The 18,588-nt window shown below is 39.0% G+C and overlaps 1 protein-coding gene across 3 annotated transcripts in view; it reads right to left on the bottom strand.

The window, feature by feature from the left end:
* Positions 1-18,588, bottom strand: part of LOC100650123 — a 108,654-nt gene that overhangs the window by 46,849 nt on the left and 43,217 nt on the right. Inside the window, exon 1 of one of the 3 annotated variants that reach the window (XM_003399228.4) lies at positions 15,431-15,650. The exons of the other annotated variants lie outside the window; for them this stretch is intronic. The gene's annotated coding sequence lies outside the window, so the exon portion shown is untranslated. Of the gene's footprint in view, positions 1-15,430; positions 15,651-18,588 lie in introns of those variants that run through there. 3 annotated transcript variants of the gene reach the window in all.

The following is an 18,588-nucleotide window of genomic DNA, read 5'->3' as shown; positions in this document are numbered from 1 at the left end:
TAATTCGCGTGACCCGGCCAGCGTGGGTGCGATTGCACCCGTCAAAAACTAGTTCCGCCGAATTCGCCGAGTCTTCGTCGCAAGTAGTCACATTCTGTCACGCACAGGCGACGAAAAGTGGCCTCACACGCTCGTCTACGCCACGAATTAATTATAAATCGCACACAAATGTACTTGCCGGATATACTCAGGGATAAGCGATTCCTGGCGCAAGCACATCTTCGAAGTTCGAAATTAATTTTGCTTCCCAGGTCGACTTCTAGTATTGGTACTTAACGACATGTTTCAAAGAGAAGGGAATTCATTGAAATAATTTCGTAGATTAACTTCCCATTCAATTCTGGAATTACCAAGTCAATGAAAATCACTGGTATCAGATTTTTTCTTATCAAAAACGCGCAAATGTCTCTGGTAATGATAAAATTATTAATTGTAATAATAACGATATTATTTTCCGTTTTCGCTATATTGCATTAATTTTAATTAATTACGAGTAACATATATCGAAAGACATCAAATGATTAATATCAATGGTTGTTACGTTTTTATTCATTCGCTCGAACGTTTCTCCTAATAATGAGAATCACGACAATGGGTTCGTGAAAGAAACGACGACAAATGGTGATAATACAAATGAGCGGATGTATCGAAACGAACAGCCGGATGTTATAACGTCAATAACAGTTTTACGTTTCTTTCTCTGAATAAAGCGGCAATGGAAAGTGGCCGAGAGCTGCGAGCAAAATGTAGGAAAAAGCAGCACGATTTTATTAAAATATAACACTGGCCGGGGAGGAGGATAATTAAAAAGGCTTTCAGGAACTTACCGAGCAGCAGTTCGCGTATTTCTACCGCGAGTTTATGAATCGACCACAAGGTTCGAATCTGTCGAAACGCAAATATCGACAACAACAAATTACCGAATAAAAACCGAATAATTAATTATATTTTTCTTTTTGTCATGTCCAGTGAGATGTAAAATAATTAAAAGAGGGTGACAAGATATAGGAGCAATTACAAGTAAAGTGCAGAACGCGAGAGTAAATAACTTCGTTGGAGCGAAACACGGCCTCAAATCATAATTGAAACGCTTTCAACAAAACTGCCGCACCGGAATAACGTTTACTTAATAAATTTTGTTAAAAAAGATTACATTAAAAAAAGAAAGCGATTATAATTGCTGGCAGACGCCGTGCGCGGGTATCGAAAATTTGTTCACAAGCAAGGAAAATTTGTTTAGTTCCAGCTAAGAGCTGTTTCCTGGTCGTAGTTAAATCCATTATCGTTCTTCTTTTCCACGATCCTCTCTAATTTCGTTTAAACACGAGCACGGAAGCATATGTTCCGTGCTTGTTTGGCCCTTTTTTCGAACGTTCCGTAAACGCATTGACTGTTTGCGATAAAGAGAAATTGTAAAAGTTGTCCGGTGTCGATGATTATCGTTGATCTTTATTGTCGTTTTATAGACATCTGTCGCGAAGCTTTGAAATTTTATCGTCGCTCTTTTATTTGTCGATGCTTGAAAAGTTCAGTATTGGAATATCGGTTATCATCTGTGTGGAATTTGTCTCATGAAACTGTGGCCCTACACTACCACGTACAAAACTCTGCAGTTCACGAATCGACGCTTTGTTCGATTTACATTAACAATACATAGTATGAACTAACGACAAAATGATAACTAAAAGTATAATTTGCGAAGAATTCATTTACCTTTTTACGATTCTCTTTCTTCTCAATTTAAATCGTTCTACAGGTTTGTACGTGGTTTGTATAACATTTAACTTTAAAACATTTATGAAATAGGAAAAATTACGAACGAAACACCGTTAACGAAATATCGTTATTTATCATTAACGGGGTTCGCAATTGCCAATAGCACAAGACTTTTATGCGCTACAACACAGCGCAAACATCTGTAGAATAACCACGCATGAGTTCTACACTAAACAAACTCACAAACTGTCGTGTAACAAAGGAATGACGAAGTTTGGAATAAAGGATCTCCCGATTCAATCACAGCACACCAAACATTAATCCCGACATCTAAGACCCAAGTTCACCACCTGCGAAAAAAAGCAATCAACGGAACCTCGTTATTTTTCTCATCGGAAGTACCATTCTCAGCATTTTCGCGGTCTCGTAGCAATTAAAAGTGCCGTAGAAACAGAAAAACAAGCAAGCCAAGGAAAAGGGGAATGCTGGGCGTTTGTGATTTAATCGAGACTAGATAACAAGCGTGCTTCGAGAATTGCAAATCGACCAAGGGTGGTCGATTAGGAGTACTATTAATGGCGATTATGAGGGCTGGAGGTCCTCGAGAGGACTCCATTATCATTTCGTTCTCCTGATTTCTTGGCTCGAGAACGTTTTCTCTATTTCTCTCGCGATAACTTATTTCCAAGCTCGTGACTGTTCAGAGTTTTCTCGAGGAGCTGTATCTCTAACGAGCTCGAGAACTTTGGCCCAGCGAGTTTTTGGCCAAGCGAAAGAACAAAATCCGCGAGGACGTGATTAGCCAGGGCAACTCGTTCGAACCCACTTGAAGAGACTTCTCCAGCTCGTTCCTTGCATTAATCCCCTTCCTGCCAGTCGTCGCGATAATCAGCTGCTTCTCCTCTTTTGTCATCGTTCCTTCTTCCTCTCGCGTCTTCATCTCCATTTTGTCACTCGTGTAAGAACAAGTTCTCGGTAAATTTTACGCGAATTTTCTCGTCCGATAATTCGCGCGGCGATAGCAATCATCCAGAAGATGATAGTTTTTGTAGAATATAATCCTAATTCGGATAACGTGAATATTAGACGAATAAAATGGATTTTGATATAGAAAGTGTAAATAATATTGACGGTGTCAAAGGATGTTCCGTTATCTCCATGGAAGAATGGGTCGAAAACGATATTTCATAAAAATTAAAAAGTGCCAGACATAGACGTTAGTTATTGCATAAAATCCAACAATCTGTTAATTTTCAATGAAGTTAGAAAACAAAAAACAACGATTCTGGAAATGCCTTGAAACACCACGGTGTAACGTAGTTTCGCCGAGCCTGATACGTGCGAAATGAATGTGTTGTGTTTGCTGCTAACACGTTCCTGATGTTACTCCTTTTGAACGTGTCTTGCAAGCATATCCTCGCTAATGCACGTTCCTGTTTGCAGATACACGTTTAGAAAGCGCGGTTCAGGGATAAAAGGCAGAAAATTATCACACGTACCAAGGCTGAAATTAGTCGAGTAATTTGAATTCAAGATTACGTTCATACAAGCCGAATCTTTTGCGGTATTTGGTCCAATTCTCAACTTCAATCAGTTTGAATGAATTTATATTACTTGGTCTTGAAATAAATGAAATTTTGTAAATCTCTGATTGGCTCCGATTTCTATAATTGCATTAGCAAAACAAAAATTAATTTACACGAACGTCCACAGTATATTAATAACCTTGCTGCTAGCGCGACGTCAATTTCCAAGCAAAGAGAAAACATCTCTATTTTATAGAGTCTTGCAGAAATATAACGATGAGTGGTAACGTCAAGATCTTTACCTCCTAACGATTTCCGACAGAAAATTGGCAGAAGAAACAGTTTCCTTTCGGAAGTTTTTCTGCGCCGTTTCCATATTTAATGGGTCGTAAAATCACAGCGTTTTACAACCTTAACCGTGGCAAACGCGCACCCGTTTTATGCACACGTAACCGCGTTCTTCAACGGATATCTGACACACTTCGAGTCCCCTGGATGTTCGCAACCCACCCAGACGTCGCGTCCGCGTATTGTCTTTATTGTGCGCGGACAATAGTCGTGATTTCCCATGTGCCGTTATCTTCGTAACCGAACTGGATACGCGCACGGTTTCTCTATTTTCTGGTTGTTCTCTGTTCTCGGGGAAAAAGAAATTTGCGAATGGATGGAAGAGACGAAGAGCGATAGGAACTGCAACGCTTTCTGCAACATTTCATCCGAGCACCGTCTCTTTGTTTGGTGAATTTGATGGAACGTCCGTTAAGCGACGATACCTTATGCTAGTAAATGCGAGTCTCAGGTTTCCAATACTTCCTCGATATACAACTTTCGTAAAACGAGATCTTCATAGCTTGGGACGATAGACGTTGCAACGTTTTAGCCTTTAGTCAGCCACCTCAGACCATAAAGCTTTTAAGAAACATTTCTTTCAGCTTCTCGCAACTATTTCGACGAAATTTTTTATATTTCCTCCGGTTTTCAACGTTAGTCATTTCTTAATCTAAGAAAACAGATCTTCGGATTTGATTTTAGAGTCTTCGATTTTCGAAACATCGAATTTATTTTTTCGTAGAAAAAGAAGTTCCATATTTAGATTGAGCTTTCAACTTGTCATGTAGTTTTACTCGAAAGGAAAAGGGTACCTTCGGTTTAATCTTCGGCTTTCCCGGAAACAAATCTTGTTAACCTGTCCGGGGGAAAGACCTTTGATTCGATCCTGACTCTCCAATGATAAATATTTTAAACTTGTCGTGAAAACAGTGCTTACAATTTGATCTTTCAAGGTTACATATTTATCTAAGCTTCTTACGAACACCGACCTTTCGGTTTGAATTTGCTTTCAGGATCAAATCCTTTTTTAGTCTGTCTACGAAAACAAAGCTTTCAGTTCAATTTTAAACTCTCAAAGTTACGTTTACATCCAAGCTTTTAAATTATTCTTGAATTTGCAAGAACCTATAAATTTTAATCTTGCAAGGAACCAATCCCGAGACTAACCACTTATTTTCGTAAGGACTTAGTATATTCACTCTCAATTACGTATTCATGATATAATTGAGATATAAAAATTCGAGAGTCATAGAAATTTATAGATAAACAGAAGATAAAAAATAGACTCAAAGAGTGCAAATACTCAAAGAATTAATTTCTTCAAAGGGGAGTTAAGTGCTTAAGCCGAGTATCCCGTGAATTATCGTTTGAGACTCAATATCGATCGTACGAAAAGAAATTTCAATCGTGTACAGCTGAAAATCGGCGAAGCAATACAAATGCTACTCGCGCTTTCGTAGCAGCAAACTCAATCCTCGAATTTTGAGCACACGCATCCGTTTCTCACGGTCGTTCTCTTTTCCCTTCACATTTTTGGCCGATATTTCAAAGTGCATTTCGCGGCACCAAGTGAATTCAACCTCGCGCAAATAACTCGACGACGAGAGATAGCCACGGCCTTGGTAGCGAACCCGTGCACAGTTTTGGACAAAAGGACCTAGAGAAAGAGAGAGCTACGAGTTGCGAGCGTTTCTTTTATGACCGAAGAATGGTTAGGTAGATGGCCGCGTAGAGAGAACCGATATCTCCGAACGTTCCCACCAAGTTTTTAATTATAAGATAGTCCCAACTGTATGAAATTATTATCAGAGTTGTTGGCGCGAGTAGACGGTTTATAAATTGCGGCTATTAAAACTTTATGAACGAGGATAGCGTACCGTTTCACTTTATTAATCACCTTGTGTTACCTCTCTCCGTATTTCTCGGCCTTCCTCTCGCGTTTCGTCTTCTTAATTCGTTCTAAGCTGAAACATAACTACGCTTAAATGAGGCAGGTTTACTACCACTATATGTAAAATATGCGCCAGGTATAATTCAATTCTATAGTACGTAGTATAAAACGATTCACGAAGGATAAATTTCCATGGAGTAACAAATTTTCTAAATCTCCAAATATTTTCATCATTGACGATCCAGAATCGAACACAACCAACCGAAAACGATCGTTGATTCGTTCTAGCCATTATTTATCAAGAATAATTGCCGATCAAGGAAGAAATTTACCGTGTCCCATCGTTCAGAAAATACGAAACCTGAAAAGTTAAATGGAACGTGGAATCCGGCTTTAAAACAGATAAACATAGAGAGACGGTTTCTGGTAGACAGAAACGATCGAACGGTTCGTTTGGTTTAATCAGCCACCTGTCCTGTGGATTTTCATGCTGCGTCTTTCGCGCTATATTCCTGGGATTTATTCAGAAGCACGACGCTCTCTGTCCCTTATTTCTCTCGCATTCCAACTTCCTCTCTCGGTTTCCGTGAATACACGAAGCGTGGGGTAATTAGTAGCTACCACCGAGCCACTTCCACGACCTACTTTGTGCTTCCCGAAAAGATAAATAAATAAGAGCTTCCTGTCTTCTTTATTTTCGTGCTTCTTTCTCTTTTAATAACTGGGACGGCCGCAGTAATTAACGTATCGACGGGACAGAATGCTGAATTGAGCGGTATGAATTCAAGGTGCAATGATTTTTACATCTTGAATACAGGCGATGTGGAAGATAAACTGACTGTCAAATTTTCGGTTGTGAATGCGTCTGTCGATTAAACGGTGGAACATTCGTTTCGAGGATGAAAATTTCCTTTGTCTCATTCGAAAACTTTCAATACAATGATTTATCATTCGTGCAGAGATTTTTATTGTATCATCTCCAAAGTGAAACGATCAGTATCAAATAAATATATATTTGAATATTTTGGGAATAGTTGTAAAATATAAATTTTCGAATGATTATTTCACCGATAGATTGTCATCGAAACAGAGATGAAATATAATAAATTGCGAAAAAAAGATACGTGCGATCGTTACGCATAAGAATTTTTCACTCTCGATCAATACGAAAATTCATTGTCCTTTATTAATGTCGTGCTATGCCCGACATACAGTATACGATACCTTTCATTCGTTTCAATCTATCAATTACAATCGACACCTCTCCATCCATTTCCACCATTCATCGACGCGTCCAAACATTCTTGAACATTACCATATACAACGCTCCTCAAAATGGACAAAAGCGAACGTTATTCAAATCTTAAATTTCAACTTGACAAAAGGGGAAAATTTAACAGCAAGCGAACAAAACGAACGACATAAACAGAAGTATCGGCTTTATTCAAGCGCGACGAAAGATACAGTAGAAAAGTAAAGGAACGTTGCAAAAAAGAGAGACAGAAATGGCAAAGGATTGAATAAATAATTAAGCGAGCCCCCTTAATACCCCGAATAGAATGGTAGAGACGCGGAAGCAAAGGCGAAGGCATCCCTAAGATATCGTTCGCGTAGATGCATTAATTAAAATTCCACCCCGACACCTACGAGCCACCCCCATACGTCGGGCGAACGATACAGTGTTTGAGCCGCTCCGTCAGATCGAATCCAATTCACTTAAAAGGACCACCCGCTGCTTTATGAGCCTTCATTCTGTCTTTTTTATACGTCCGTCCTTGCCCTTTTATCTTACGTACGCGTCTCTCTGTTTGCTTCGAAAATATTTATGCATATTATTCGTTCCAAGTCAAACGTGTTTTCTTGTTCCACTTTAATCTGATACGTGTTGTTTAGGTAATTTATCGGACTTTTGACAATTTCCCAATGGGATTACGTTCGAGAATAACTTATACAATAGATATTTTATTGTATCAGATTATCCTGAAAGTTCTGACAATGATAAGTTTCCATCTTGGAACAACGTATAACCATATTGAAGGTATTGAAAATAAGCGATGGAGAAACTGATTATTTCTTTGTCGTCAAGTTTTTTTTTTATCGGATACAAGGAATATATGCTTACAAGTTTTTATAGAAAATTCCATTACGTACGGTGACATTTAAAATTATCAGGCAAAAGGCAAAGATCGTGGAAATTTCAAGATAAATAATCCTGTTTTATAAAAATTAATTAGCCAACGAGCTTTGATTCATATGAAACGCAAACTAGATTCCATAGGATTTTCCGTGATATCAAAGATATTTTCTATTGTGACATTCGCTGGATATAGAGTTATTTAATCACAAAGTAGCCAAAGATCATTCCACATTCGAGGTACAAAAGCGTTCCAAAATTTCCAAAAGCACAGTTTATTCCATCCCGCGTTGCTTTTTATCTAATTCCACTGTTCCCCTCCCTCCTCTTTTGTTCTGCGCGCTGTTCCTAATTTCCTTTCACGCACGCCCGGCAATTTGCTACTTAATCAAACGCCTGGCTAAAAAGGCCGCCTAATTAGACAGGCAGTCGAAAGGGCCGCATTTACTTTGACACGTGTATCGAACTAGGCCAGCCAGAAGATAGACGACGTCGGTGAAAACTTTCGAATGTAACTTTACTGCCCGCTCGGCTCTCTGATAATTAAATTCCGAACGACTTACGTGACTACGACGTGCGATGAAATTTTCAAGAATCGAACAGTCTCCCGCAGCTCGACCAATCCGGTTTTTCTCAATTTCCAATTATTTCGTCTCCTCCCAATCATCGTTTTGTTCTAACATTTCGATTTATTACACCCTATTTATGTGCGCCATCATTTTACGAGTGAAATGTCTTGGAATTTTTCTCAGCCTTCCGATATTTCGGTTTAATATCAGCATCAACGATCATCGAAATATGAAACTTGTAGCCGAAGAAACGAAAGTAAAATGTGTAGGAAAAAATACATAATGCAAGGGAAAATAACAAAGCTTTTATGTGTATAGTTTGCAAATGCTGTGATATGAATACGATAATGATTGAACTTCTGAAAACATCGCGTCGACGCGAGGAATCATTGAATGGCGGATTGAATGCGTTTTCCTGCTTTATTTATATCTGATAACATAATACTAACACAACGTGCACATACATTATCGTTCAATTGTTACTATCCGAACAATTGTTTATTTTTAGCAAATATATTTATCTATGCATATCTTTAATCACAAAATTACGGTTAAATCAAATTGCAATGACTTTATTCTTCAGCAAAATATCGGTTTTTTCAAATAAATTGAAGTTTTTGAATAAATGTTGCTAAGGATAAAGAAAGCGTAAATCTAGAGAAATCAAACCAAAATTCGACAGATCGATAGTTGTCCAAACGTTCCTTGTAAGCTGTCCCTTTGCCTTACACAACGGTAAACACGTGGCATCGACGTGACGTAAACACGGAGATGTGAATGCAACGTGACTATTAAGCTTCATTTCCACTGACAGAATCGTGTCGAGCCCGTGCATCATACGTTGTCACAGAACAAGAGTGTATTAATTTCTATTTAGACATCGTTTACACGTCAATTTTAATATCCCCGATATCGCTAACAGTTTCATAGTCTCAAGTCTTCCTTTAGCCTGAATCATGCGAAAATTGAGATCAAAGCAAATCCGATATCAAAGGCGAATCGAGTAAGCAAATCGAAACTATACTTGATTTTCCAAAGAAACACCGACAAAGACAAATCGACATAACAATCGCAACAATATGTGCATTTTATTTTCTGTATTTACCTTTAAGAAAAAATGTACAATGCTTGCAAAAATGTAAAGATTGACAGAGTTCAATTATATTTGTAAGATGACTATATCTACAAAGAACTTCGTAAGGGGTCTGTCCGATAAGAATCAAAGAAGAAGAAGAAAAGGTAAGAGCTTTTCTTTGGATAAACTTCAGTGTTGTGAGAGACATCTTAGGTTCATCTCGAGTGTTGTTAAAGATGTCTGTAAATTGTTGTCCCCCTTCTTGGCAGTTTTCTTCATCGCGAATTGCTTCTACGTTGGACTAAATTATTACAAATATTCATATCCTGCTCTGTTAAATCCTAACATACGTATGAAATACCTGATTTTTAACAATTCATACCTCGGTGAATGTTAAAAGAGTATCTGCTTATATACGTCGAGATTAAAAAACTTAGGACGAATATAGGAAGAATTTTCAATTATTCATTTGGTTTCAGAACTCTCAATTCAAGAATAAAAAAGAAACGGAGAGCGAGATTTCAATCGAATCTGATCACAGCTCGTGATAACTCGACCAACGCTATTCAATCGCGATTCAGAATTCCATGCCAATGTCAATTTTCCAGAAGAAACGAAACATCTTACATTTGATGCGCACGAACGTGAAGCATAGAACGATAAGTGAATTTCGTTCAAGATTCTTCACGGTATACTTAAAATTTTCCCGTTGCATTCCACGAATATCGTCGTTTAAGCCACTTCCTTCTTCGTCGCTCGTTTGTTTTCGCTTTAGAGATATTTCAAACGGAACGAAATTGATTTTTTTATGTTGAAAATAAAACGAATTGACAATATTTGCAATCTTCCAAATCGATTCTATTTTCTACAAATATTAATTTTCTACTTTTCCAACTACGGTTACTTGAAATTTAAGAAATTTCTCTTGAACAGCGACTTCGTTTTATAATAGTCAAATAACTTTGCGATCTCCTTTTCCTCCATATGAAAAAAAAATCTTTGATAAGGTGAAGAAAATACTTGAAAAATATGTATTACAGAATAAAAAAAGATAAATAATAAAAAGATAAAGATTAAAAAAATACTTAACGATCCTCATAGAGGTCGCAATTCCACAGATTATAAACCAGAGCTCCAGACTGATTAAATTCATATCTACGCGAATATCACTTAATTAAACATCTTAATTAAACATCTTAATTGTTATATTTTCATAAAATTATTTTAAACCAAGTGCAATTTAACTACCACGTCTAAGATAACTAAGTTCATATTCATACGAACGCTACTTAATCTAAATTAAACATGAAAATTTTTATACTTTCACAAAGCCACTCTAGATCATATCTAGTTTAGCTATGTACTTGCTACAAAGCTTAGTATCTACTTTAAATTATCCCGGTAAATATCGTTATATTAAATCTCGTTTCATTCTTTTTATTTTCAATTTAAAGTAGGTGAAATCCGAGTTAGACTACGTTAGACCCAAAATAGAGTAAATCGCGCGCACGAAAGCAGATATTCCTTTTCATTACGCGTCCCTCCAGCATCAGCCTATCCAGTTCCCATCGTATTTCATTGGACAAGCCGCGCTTAATGCATTCGAAAGTTCACCTCGCGGAAAAATATAACCGGTACGGTAGAATCTCCAAGAGAATAGAATTAAGCCGAGGAAAACATACTATACCGTGAAAATATTTCATATATTTCACGATCCATGGAAATTCCGATGTGCGAATTTCCAGGTCACTGGTTGCGGAAAATCGAAGATCCAGGGCAACCCGGAGATCGTCAATCGATATTGACCAATTTACGTATTCCCGGGATGGTGCCGTACAATTCAAAGAACTCCAATGCATCGGTGTACTTTATTCCATCTAGAATTTATTAGGTGTAAAAATGAATTTAGCCTTTTGGAAGCTAAACTGATCGACATCGCCTTCTCTTGATTTTTTATTTCTGTACCAAATTTTCTTACCATTGGGTTTCTACGCCCTCTCCATAATTTTAAAATTATCATTTATCGTAACGTTAAAACATCGAAGATATCAAAAGGTTGCTTCCTATAGCAAAGTACATTATCGTCATGTCTTTAGAGTAGTAGGTAATTTAGATTAATAGTCTGGTGATTCTAGTCATTAATTCACCATTAATGTAGGCACCTATGTAAAATTCACATAGTGTTGTTATAAATCAACTGAAGCATCCGTATACTTATAAATGGTAATATAAATGTCAATATGTAGATGAAATTACAATTTTATATTTTTGTCCCGATGTATCGAAAGAAAATAATTTTCTGACGAAACACACACAATAAGGCAACTTCGATGGAACGTATTAATACACGTACATCCCTTTCGGATTATAACTGGCTGTCATCCGTGAAGCACTTTATGATAGAAGCTATTAAAACTACGTAGTAATGTAAATAATATATGCGCGCATATGATATAAAAGAGATCACAATTTTTTCTTCTTTTCGCTCGTTTCTTGAAACTCTTGATTTTATCGCTGTTACAGCGATTAACCCCGTTCGATTTCATTTCTTTTCCCTTTCGACCATTCGTTGAAATCTGCCATTTTTTCGGCGTATTACGAACGCATAATGCGTCCGATTTCAATCAAATGTAAATCGCTTTCGAGAAGTACCTCGACACCGCTCGTGAAATAGCAATTAAAAGTATGAAAAATTTCACTGGCAAACAATTTCTGCAATTCGCAACATATCCACGGCAATACATGTCGCTATTTTTAACCGGCGGAACAAAAGAAGAAACAAACGAGTTTCTGTAAACTTCACCCGCCCCGGGGACCGGTCGATGTTCGCTCGTCAATCCGTCCACGTAAACCGCACAACAAAGGTAGAAACTAATAACCAGAAATCGGTTTCCAAAACAGAACGAAGGGAAATAAATCCATCACCAGCGCGGCGTAGAACAAGGCTTTCTATCGTTTAAAAGAAGCGCCGAGTGCAGTTCAGTGTTCTCGTCGACTGAAACAGCTGTCAGACCACGAAAAAGCTACGGGATACTGTTCAAGTATTAACATCGTCTGGCGCTAAACTATTCCAGTTGTTATATTTATTTTTTCACGTAGAATCCCTTTTTTACGAAACATTGCGTATAGTTCATAGATAGTCTGCAAATATGGTGTAATAAAGACACTGGAACAGTTAAATAACAAATGTATCAACAATACCCACTTCGAGATTAAACTGCAGAGAAAGTTACGAAATGTAGCATTTGACTTTTTATAGAAACCGAAAGCATAAATCTTAAAATTAACCGCGCCGATCCATACTTAAAATAGCAAATTATTTCACCATTCCTCAGTACACGTACCCGAAACTGTTATCAAATTTTTCTAATCCTCTGATTGTAAAATTCAAGACGTATAACAATACGCCTCTACAAAATCTGTAAGACGCATAACAATATCCTAATTACCGATCTTTGGAAATTTCGAGGTTTAAAAAAGAGGATTCGATAATAGAACACGACCAAAATTACAGTTTTTCCCCGAACAGACAGCCGCTTTCGAACACTGAGCGTTGCAGTTGGTGATCGTCGCGGGCTTCCGGACGAAATTGAAATTGTTCCCGATGAAGCCCGGGGGGAGCGGGATCGGGGCGGACTAGAATCGAGTCTAACTAACTTGTGCAACGAAAACGCGGAATAGACGACACGCGAGTGCACGAAGAAACGAAATGAAACAGCTGAGAGGGTGAGTGCACGCTAGAAATTGCTCTCTTCCACTGATCATCCCCCAGAGGCAACACGCGCATCCTGTTCCACCCTGTTTTTCCAACCTATCCGGCATGTCTCGAGCCGGCTCCAAGCGACGTGATTAATTACGATATCGTTTTTTAGCCGCAGTTCTCTGGTCCCGTCCGTTCGATTGCCACTTCGCTTTTTTCTATCCGTTTCAAAATCCGCGGCCCGCGTTCGACACGCGTTCCGGGCTACAATTTTTTTTTTTTTATTTCTTCTTTTTTTCATTAATCAGTCCCGACGAATTAATCCGACTCGTATCCGCATGGCTGAACCACGCCCCGCGTTTGCGACTCTCGACAGGGTGCTTCGGATGTCTCGTGTTGTGTTAGACGCGAATTGAATTCGCTGCGGTGACTCTTTATCAGTGCGTAGACGCGGAAAATTTTGAGTTTTAGCAGGGGAAATTAGTTTAGAATTTTCTTGTAAGCGTAGAATCTTAAATGTTTCAGATTTAATGTGAAAAGGATATGAAACGTTTGTCATAAAAATATAACGAATTAGTTATAAGTATAAATCATAAGATAATAAATCGCGAAGTAGTTAAAAAGTAATGAGTTAGTTTAATAAATCAATCAACCACTTTTGGCAAATTTTTATCATTCTTTGGAATCTTTTTTACGAATGTAATTCCAATATGTGAGCTGTGAAACAATCTGTCATAAACCAAATATTTAAAATTTCTAAAAGTTTAGTAAACTAATTATTATTAGCTTATTTTCACAGCCGTATACTTCTGCGCGCACTTCGCTTGTTTCTTCTATAAATTTCACACACAATCCAATCTTCTATCGCTACTTTTAACCCCTTTTCTCTATTTTCCCTTCATTCGGCCAATTAAAAGATAAAATACGCGAAGGCTTCCCGAAGGAGATTTGGAACTCTCAAAAGCTAAAAGTCCAAGGCTCCTGAACTTTCCTAAGAATTTTTGCATCTCGTAATATCGTAAAGTTTCCCGATCTACCCAAAACTATTCGTATACGAATTCCTCGATCTCCTTGTCATTGTTCGTAGAAAACCAATAATTAAATAATCTAAAGGCAAAACGTAGTCGAAGAATGAGTCGAAGCACTTGAAAACATTTTCGAACAGTTATGGTTTTCAGTAGAAACGGCGGCTGACTGGTTTCAAATGACGCGGAGCGCAAATTAAGGAAGCCTCAAAAGCGGGAAGTTATGTCGTCTGGTCTGGCGGGGAAAGTTTCTTCCACTTGGACGACAGCTTCCCGTTCGCGAAATTTGCTCTCTCTCTCTCTCTCTCTCTCTCTCTCTCTCCCTCCCTCCCACTCTCTCTCTCTCTCTCTCCCTCCCTCCCACTCTCTCTCTCTCTCTCTCCCTCTCTTTCGTCTTGTGGTCGTGCATCGAGTCGCACGATATTAATTCAAGTTTCCCCGTATCCTCTCAAGGATTAATTAGACTTATACAAAATGGCGGGAATCGTGGTAACACGTACCCTCTGGTACTCGGCTTGCGAAACGAGGCCAAGAGGAAATTCAACATTCTAAATTATGAATATTTAAATCTATTTCCGCGAGATACAAAGCACTCGTGTAGAAAAACACAATTTGCGCTTATGAAAGATACAAAAAAGAACGCTCGTCGGACGTGGGGAGATTTGAAAGAAAAATTGCCTGAAGCGCGGATGAAATATTAACAAGATTCGAGCGATCTATGCTAATTATACTCTAAATATTAATTAAAATACCTCAAACGTTTCAAATAAAATAAATGAAATATTTGAAAATACCGAAAATCAAGTAGAAGCTCTCCTTTCATTTCCGGCGAATTATCGGGCTGACAACCTTCAATGGGAATTTTACAAATCTAATATCGTTCCAGATATCGGCAAACGGCTTTTCGATCGATTTGTTCCCAATAGAAAAATTCGTCATGGATCGCGACATCAACTGGCAAAACGTCGATTTAAATCGACGTGGAATCAACAAAATTCACGGGTCAATTAGCAACCGTGCCGGCCGCTTCGTATAAATGATTTTTAATTGATTCCACGAAAGGAGGTAGGGAGAGAGGAAAGAACGGTCGTCGGTGATTCGAAACGCGATTCATTCGCGCGGGTCGGAAATCAATTTCCCTCCAAAACTACGACAGATCGCAATCTACGCTCTTTCATCGAGCCCGTATGAATCTAATTAAATTGGTCCCTAGTAAACGGGTCCCTCGTCGACTCACTGGTAACACAAATTAAAAAAGCAGACTAATTAAAATCAATCCAATTGCTCGATAATCGGATTTCTATTACAAAAGCACCAAGAACAGGTCGCGTGTCAAACAAGAACCGAACGTGATCATAAAATAAAAAGAAGTCTTTATAAAAACAGACACATCGCACTAGCACGAGCACGCGGGACCGGCCGTCAAAACAAACCATCTAACGAGCTTACGATCTAAGGATCTACCTTGCGATCGTGGCAGGCCTCTCCGAGCGGGAACATCGAACGCGTGCGATCCACTTGCCTCACTCCCTCTCTTTCTTGTTCTCCGTTTCCCTTCCCTCTTTTGGTATGTTTTTCCGCTCTTATGGACGACGAAACGACAGACGTATTGCAAGCTTGCGATGGCACGTGAACACCACGGCCGAATGGCGCGACTGAACTCGTCTGAACCGTGCCGGAGCTTGACTCAACCGAGGCTTTCGGGCCGGCGCTCTCGTTCATTTGGTGGGGGTGGCGGCGTACAGGGGTTGAGGATGTACAGCGAGGAAGGGTTAGAGGAAGGGAGAAGGGAATGTGGGAAACGTTGGGTAGACGGCGGAGGGTGGAAGGGCGAGAATGAAACCGCGATCGACGGGTAGGGGGGTTAGGAATAGTGGATTGTGCGATAAAGCAAAGAAGTCCCGCTGGAGAAAGATGGTATAAGGTGGTACAAGGTGTTGCACGGAATTGGTGTACGTGTGTATGCGTGTAGGCGAAGAAATGAATGAAATGAAAGAATGTGGAAGAGAATTTGAAGGAGAAGAGGAAGAAAGTGAAACGAGCAACTGAAAGGACGGGATATTGTTTTGCGGATACGATTCGATAGAGGAAGATAGATAGAACGGCGAAGACAGGTCGGAGGATTAGAAAGGATAAATTTCAAGCGAAATAAGGAAAAATGTTGCGATAAAATTTGAGAAGGAGGAAAGTAATGTAAAAGAATGGACACTGAAGGGGGATGTTTTTTCAAGTGGTTGCAAGGGACGCAAAATGACAGAGTACAGAGAACGTAGAAAGGAAGGTAGCACAGTGGATAGCAAAATGCAAGGGAAACAAAAAGAAAATGGTGAAAAAACGGCACGATCGGTGGATTAGAGAAGAGAAAAGAGATGGATGAGCGAAGAATAAACAGAGACGCGAACTGCGTGTGTACATCGATTTACCAACTATGGCACACACTACGATTCTATCGCAACGAAGCTTGCAACGTCGGCTTATGAAGTTCGCCGACATGTCACGATGTATTCTGTGAACACGGTCGTAATTACGGAAACACCTGTGCCAGTTATGAATCCATATGCTACTACGTCGCAGCCTAGTTTTTCAACGCAGCTTTTATAAATAACGCGCGACTTCTAATTTTTCCAGCTTATATTTGTCATTTCAAATTAACGATAAAACCTACAAAAAAGAATTTCGCTATTTCCGTTTCATAGGATAAGCTAAAAGTAATTTTATGCAACTGCGGTATGACATTTATACGCAGCTTCCAGCGTTAGAACTCAGTTGCATTAGAATCGCGGAATTAAAAACACCTTTCAATCCTGACAGAAGACATTTGTATTCCAATTGAGTGATGATTTTTTCTATACATACGTTCTATAGATAGATACTACATCTAATAAGACAGGAAGCACCTATTCTTTACAAGTATAGAAAAAATTAGCTGAAACTTGCGGTTTTCGCAATTCACGCGAATAAACTGACACAACAACGAATCTCGGACCATCTAATTCATTCTGAACTTTCATCTTAATAAAACAGCCAATATTTTGATACTAATTGAGTTAAACATAGATAAGCCCCGTCGTTCCACTAACGTCAAATTTCAAAGATAGGACCTAGATAAAAGTTGCCATGCGTAACGTTTGACGAGTACTTTGTGTTACACGTTCGTCACTCCGAGCTACTAAAATAACATACGAAAAAGACTGTACGAAAATGTAATAAATAATCGAGGTTGAACGAGGCTCTTCAATTGCCTAATTTCATTAGATAAATTAAAGAGGAATATTCTGATTGGTAGAAAATCAGATACTCGTAAAAGTTTCGCTAACCTCTAATAAAGAAGTCAGATTTTAACTGCCAAACATCGTGATATCAATCACGAGGCATGATATTTTTCGTCTAATCAAAAAGCACGCAGCTTGCGCCTTTAATTCGTTATATTACTTTCTACATATATTTTTCGTTCACTTGGTTGTATTAAAATGTTAGAACCGACTTGTACTGAGCACGCGATACCAATCGCATGATACGAAAAGTGTGCAAAAATGTAAGTCTAGTTCTAAAGTCAAATAAAACGATTATTCTGATGTCGTAAGATTAATTAACGATATGACTGAACTAACTTTTAAACTGTTACAACCTAATACAAACTTTAAATTAGAATCCTTAACGTCAAACTTCAGACACGGCGCAACAGTTAGAATACCGCAAGAGAAGTATGCTAAAATCACCATGGGATCCAAATAAGCGCAGCATCCGATAGAAGTATCGTCGCAGTTTCATCCCAGTCGAAAATCCCAAAAACCGATTCCACCGCGATAAAAGCTGCAGAGAAGCTTAAGAATGACAGACTCCGGCTTCTCTGAGACTAAGAAGAAAGGGATCGCAACGCTTAAGCGGCCGATTGATTAAAGCTGCGCGAACACTTCGCCCGTGTGAATTTTTAATGAGAGAAGCGGAGTCTGAACGAGCTCTGGTCGACTTCCGAGTAGCGCGATCGGCTTTCAAGATGATACTTTCAACCCTCTACACGGGGCTAGAGGCCCGGAAGAAGCGAGAGAAGAACGCGAAGGGTGCTCAAGTGCCTTTGTTCGCGATGAATGCTCGCCCCTCGAACAGGTAGCTCGCGACCCCGTGAATCTTCCTTCGATTAGGAAGCTTCGCCATACGAACCTACTCCTCTAAAACTTGTTCTCGTCGCGTGCGTTCTTGACCCGCGAATGGGAATTTTTGAAGCTAGCAATGGCTGACACGGTTAAGAGCTCTGACAAATGGCCGTAGCTCGTTATTAAAGGAAAGGGTACAGGCGTTGTTCGCTGCGTTTAGCGTCGCATAGTTCGTTGAAGGGTAGACGCAAGACGGTGATTTTATTAGACTTGATAGGGCGAATTTACGAGCACGAAAATTCATGGCCGAGAGGAATTTATATAGAAACCATAAATCTCTGACGAAATCGATGAGCGAGTGGTAATTTTTGAAGTTGTATGACTGACAAATTGTAACGAGTATCGAGTATCCATTTTTTACTTTCTTCGGGGAGAAAGAAAAAATTGTAGCCTGTCGTCAAAGAAAGCGTACGTTACAGCGCGTTACAGCTTCGATCTTTTGACGAGAGCTAATGTTACTGCCAATCA

The sequence above is a fragment of the Bombus terrestris genome, chromosome 11, assembly GCF_910591885.1.
Source record: "Bombus terrestris chromosome 11, iyBomTerr1.2, whole genome shotgun sequence".
NCBI classification, from domain to species: domain Eukaryota; kingdom Metazoa; phylum Arthropoda; class Insecta; order Hymenoptera; family Apidae; genus Bombus; species Bombus terrestris.
This window is presented reverse-complemented; position numbering and strand designations above follow the sequence as displayed.